The sequence below is a fragment of the Belonocnema kinseyi genome, chromosome 7 (assembly GCF_010883055.1).
Source record: "Belonocnema kinseyi isolate 2016_QV_RU_SX_M_011 chromosome 7, B_treatae_v1, whole genome shotgun sequence".
In the NCBI taxonomy this organism is placed as follows: domain Eukaryota; kingdom Metazoa; phylum Arthropoda; class Insecta; order Hymenoptera; family Cynipidae; genus Belonocnema; species Belonocnema kinseyi.
Window position 1 is genome coordinate 139435757 of NC_046663.1, and position 6120 is coordinate 139441876.

Genomic DNA, 6120 nt, shown 5'->3' on the forward strand with positions numbered 1-6120 from the left:
GTTACCGCAGTCGATAAAGTAGGATGCTGTAAAATGTAAAGATGAAAAATTCAACGACTCCAACGATATTTTTACAGTTTACTTGCTAATTTTTAATATTGGCTGCTTTTTTTTACGTTAATTTAATTATTACATACACTTATTAACATTTATTTGCCCATTTTTTTTAATTTTTAACGCTGCAAAACAAAATATTGCGATCTCTCTATGAGTTTCTAATAGAAAAATTAACGCAGAATCCGAATTTCAACAATTTAAAAGTTGATTTTGCTGTTTTTTTGAGTTTTTTAAAAAGGAACCGAATGGGGACCCAACGGGGTCTTCACGGGTACTTTGTGGAGGCTCCATTCGGTTCTTTCGGTCCGCCAGGGTTAGCTAGGAAAGTATCAGACGTCTTTTAAAATTTAGAGAACATTTTATTTGTTTCCTAACTCCAACTGAAGGTAGAAAAAAGAACAAGAAATTAAGAAAATTGTGTTAAGTATATTACCAAAGGAAAGAAAAACAAGGTATTTTTCAATACTTCCTTTTAAAAGATACACATTTTAATACCTATGAAAGTGAATTAAAAATAAATGATTGATTTTGAAGATTATTTTCTTTATTAGTTTCATTTCTTAAGAATTTTCATAAGTAAAATTTAGCGCATGTTTTGTATGTATATACTACTTTAAACCACTGGAAATAGAGGAATCAGGATTTTTTATTGAGTAATATATTTAAATAATAAAAATGTTTTCAGTATAAAATCAAGCACATCACTATAGATTATAGAAAAAATAGTTTAAGGCATTGTAATTTTCAATTAATCACTATAATACTGTATCGGTTTATTAGGTTCTTTATAAGATTTTATTTAAAGTATATTCATGCTGTTTTTATAAAAAGTATTGAATACGTTCTAGATAATTTGTAGGTAATTGGTGGTATAATGACTAAAAAGTTTAGTTTTAATAAACTCCAGAAAAATGAAGTTGAAAAGAACTTTTTAGGGAAAAAATTTAACTATTTGGTAGAAAAAGAATCAATTTGTTTAAAAATTCATTATTTTGTTTAAACATTACAACCTGACTGTTTGAATTTTAAAGCCTTTTGTTGAAAATTAACTTTTTGTTGAAAATTCTTTCGATTTAAAATTTTTTGAAGGGGAAAGTAACATAAAGGGTTTCTTCAAAATTTTTACCCTGTTGATAATCTTTTATGCAATGATACAAATCTTATATTGGGCTCATTCTTATATTTATAGGGTGAAGAATATGTATCAATATCTCAAAAGCCTGTTAATTCGAAAAAATTCCAGCTTGTTGAATTTTGCTGCAAGAAGAAAAAATATTGTGAAAAGATTGGAATAGCAGACCAAGAAAAATTAAATTCAAATTGTTGGGGACTGGCAGATTATTATAAGGCAAATATGCTTTTAGCTATTTTTATGAAGTTTAAAGATCCTTCTTCTGAAATATGATGTTGTTCAACCTAGATTGGCAATTGGGAATTTTTAGTTTCGTTCAAACGATCAAGATAACAACAAAATTGTTCGAAATGAACAGAAGATATGGAAGAGATGATTAAGGTACACTATTACAATAAACTACACCGAAAAGAACATTATAGCAGGTCCTCTTAAAATTACTTTCGAAATCCTGAGTTAGATTTGAAAACTATTTACTATTCATTTACTGAATACTATGGAAGTGTAACAGAATCTGATACGTGTCCTTTAGAAGAATAGGCTTATCGCAAGTACTTTAATCATAACTTACCGTTCACATTCAAAAGGCCTCACAATTATATGTGCGATATTTGCGAATTAAGTGTTATCAATGATAATGCAGAGGCTCCCGAATTAAACCAGCATAAAATGTATAATGAGCAGTATCAGACTTTAAAAAAAGATTGCTATGCGGAGAAAGCTTATTATTTGCTGAATTTAATTAAGTGCTAAATTTGGTTGTATCTATTTAACGTCCATATCCATAATAACGAAAGTAGTTATATGTTTCCATACTTTGAAGGATATGCGAAAAAAGAAGCCAATACTATTTGCAGTTTCGTCGATTATGCTATCAAAGCTGAATTCCATAAGTCGCGGCATTAAAAAATAATTCTTTTTTCGGATGCTGCAGGCGGCCAAAATCGAAACTACACAGTATTTACGTAATTATTTTTGCTTGCAAATAAATTAAATATTAAAATTTGGCACGTCTTTCCAATTCGAGGACATTCTTACTGTCAATATGACAGAAATTTTGGACTTTCTGTTAAAAAATGAAAAAAAATGGAGCGCATAGACACTGTGAATAAGTATTTTCAGATTATAAACGCTGCGTGGAACCCCCCATTTATTCTTACTGAGAATGCCAAAGGTGTTTTGCAAGATTATGATAAAGTTTTACAAGGCCACATGCAAAAACCGAAGGGGATGAAAATCTCTGAAGCTCGCGTAATAAAATATTATCCAACCAAAGTAGAAGTTTGTGATAATTATTTAGAAGAAAATGTGCAAATATTTCATCACAATTCAAAGATTAAACTAGAAGAGCTTGAAAGAGTTTCTCCCGGACAGCTGTCTGCGAACAGCTGGGCTTGATTAGTGAGCAAAATATACTCTCAACATACCAATCAATCCAATTTTCGATTTAATAACTTTTGACCATTAGATTGGTCCATTTGACTTCTGTTCAATTAAATAAATGTCAAATTTACCTATTTAGTCGTTGAATAAAATAATCTTAGGAAACTGGGTCCGGAGGTTATAGATCCTATATCAACCTGCAGACTTGTCAAAATCGTCCGAACAGGGACAGAAATAAACCAATGAACACTGCACTCACTAATCACACACGTATTTTTTTGTTTGTTTCTTTTTTTATGTAAACTGCAGCCGAAGGGTTCTCACCAAAAAACCAGGGAGACGACGTGCACAGTCTCAGCTGGACGATGTGAACAAACCGGCAATCGTCGGCAATCGTCGGCAATAGCTAAATGGTGGCGATTTGTATCCGTGAAAATTTGGGTGTTCTAGTTATTCAAAAATCGTATTAGCGCGATAATAAATAAAGTTAAAGTCAGTGATTTAGGGAGTATTTCTGAAACTTGATCACGCGATATCTCAAAATGGCCGATGCCTAGTAATTATTTTTGTTGGCTTTTGATCATTGCCTGTTAGGGATGGTTGAACGCCGACAAATAGCGTTTATAAACCATAAGGTCACTCAGATTTGCTAATGATTAAATCAGCGAATCCCGCGAATCTACCATGTAGTTGTCCGATGATGGAATCGTCCTTGTAAATCGAGTCACACAGCGATGGGAAGAATTCAACTATTCGGTCCGAATTCACACAGCTTGTTAAAGAGCGGGGTCAATTCTACTCGAAATTAAATAATAATTTGGATTTCACAGATTGTAAATTAAATAAAGGAATCCAAATTGTTGTTTGACAATGACACGTATTATTGAGATCTGTTAGTGTTAATCAACTATCATGACTAAACTGAATTCTACTCGAAATTAAGTAATAATTTGGGTTTCACAGATCCTAAATTAAATAAAGGAATCCGAATTGTTGTTTAACAATGCCATGTGTAACTGACATTTTTTAGTGTTAATCAACTATCATGAAATTCTGGGGGCCAGGGTATTCCAGGATCGGATTGACTTTATCGTTGTCTATGACCAGTCCCTCACTGTTCACCCTAAATCCTAAATGTTGCTGAGACGACGACTACATCGTCTAAGTAAGCAAACACGTGTGGTCTCGTTTCAGGGGTGATCACCTTGTCCATCAACCGCTGGAACGTAGCGAAAGCTCCTGTTAGACCAAACGGCATACGTTTATATTCATATAGACCCTTAACTGGAATCGTAAAAGTCGTGATATATATCTGATATATATCTAATATATATCTCCAATATTTCCGTCATAAATGGAATCGGATGAGCATCCTTTTTTGAGACTTCGTTTATCTTACGGAAGTCGACCCATAATTGATAATCTCAATCAGATGTTCGAGCCATTACGGCCGAACTGCACGATTCGCTATTCGACGGTTCTATCAAGTCCTGTCTAATCAGTTCGTTAAGCTTTTCAATCAAAATGCCACATACTTTTGGTGACATCCGGTGATTCTTTTGTCGAATCGGTTTGTGTCCGCGCGTGTCGATCACGTATTTGACGAACTTTGCTGCGGGCAATCTGTCCGGTACCGAAGGTATTACTCTCTTTAAGAATTCTTGCAACCAACTTTTTCTGGGCCGCTCTGTTCTGGGCCGCTCTCACCCGCCAGACCAAACGCAAATTTAATGATTGGCTTGTCAGCCAACCATAGTTTCTGATCTCTCAGGTGCACTAAAATACTATACGATCATCAACGATAAGCAGTAGAGAAATTGAAATCCGAAAACAAAAAAAAGGTGTGGGGTCGTGAGAAAGAAAATACATTAAATAAAGAGCGCACACGTCTATCGAAGTAGGGGTAGGAGTAAGGAACGAGGGAACTACGTAAACAATAACGATAGTGGGTAGAGAGGAGTATCTACAGTATAAGAAAGTGAAGTCATTAGGGGTGGCTACAAAACCGAGAAAAATTCTGAAGGCGTTGGAATTAATAAATTGATAATCGGTCATTACAGAGTAAAACAAAGAAATAAAAAGGGGGTCAAAAGTCATACTAACAAGGGAAATTCTGAAGGCGTTAGAATTAATAAATTAACAATAGGTCATTGTAGACAGTAGAACAGAGAAAAGAGGGTCTGATATTTATAGGAAAAGGGAGTCAGGCCACTCTACAAAGCTCTCAAAAAAATACTAACCTAGACACTCTGGGTATCTCCCAAAACACTGGCAGCGAAAGAACCGGTCGGCACTCCATTATTTGAGAACTATTCACTAAACATAGCGATACAGCCAAGGGTTATTAGAGTTCTTTGACTATATAAAAAAAGACAGTAAAAAGCCTGGCTGAATCACTAAGGAAAAGATTAAAGTCCTACTTCAGAAAAAAGCAGAAGTCGGTCATAATTAAGTTAGGGTACGATGAGCAACAGTGGTCGACACCTCGAGCTTACAAGCGTTACTAGCGCGGGAAACTGTAGGAGGGGGGAGGGGCTCTTCCACCAACCCTCGAACGATATTGAGAAATATAGAGGCGTTATTAATTGTATACTTCTCGTATACGCTAAATTTGGCGGAAATTACTGTCGATTGACGGACTTTGTGGTCATTTCGCACTGGGTTCACTCTTAAGTTTTTGATTAAGAATAACGCTTAACGATAGTGAGATAAAATAATAAACACTCGACGTTACGACAAACTGGGCCAAACGAACCTAAGAAAAAACCAGAATCATCCTGAAGAAGTAATGTCAAGGTCCCTGAACTGTAGAAGCCTCGCTAAAAGGAGGTGACAGCGAATTTATATAGGGTGGACACGCTGGGGCTTACATATATGGCGACCTGAATGCTACCCGAATTGCACAACAGCAGGAGAGAAGCCATTATGCAGGGGTATTTTTATATTTCGCGCCTTTAAAGTTGCGTTCGGATTGGCCATTCGGTCAAGTCCGTGCATCTTCGGATCAAGTTTATCATAGTTTCCGTGGATGCGTTCGACACTTACAATGGATACAAGTGTCAAAACAATAAAGGTTATGTTATATAGTAATTACAAATAATAAAAGTGCTTAAGTAATAATGAAGTGAGAAAGGTGAACTGAGAAGTAAACGTCATTTTTTTTCTATGCCAATAACATTACGGAATGGCTGCTAAGTGGCAAATACTATAAAATTGTAATAATATTCTGCGCTTTCAATGGGCGAAAAGTGAATTGTGCTTAACGCTGATTTTTACTGCATAAAAAAGGTATGTTATAAATAGACAGGATATGTTTTAAATAAAGTGAATGAAATATTACATGCGTAAACTTTAAATTGACATTACCAACATTTACTGACAGCGATCAGGGCAAAGAGGTGAATCTGAACATAACCTCGAAATAATGGAAGATCTTCCCGGCTTGTTTATTATACTTTCGATTGATTATTCTTTACCCAAGAATTGTTTTGTGGTTTTGTATGTTCATCATACAATTATTAACGCCTCTATATTTCTCAATATCGTTC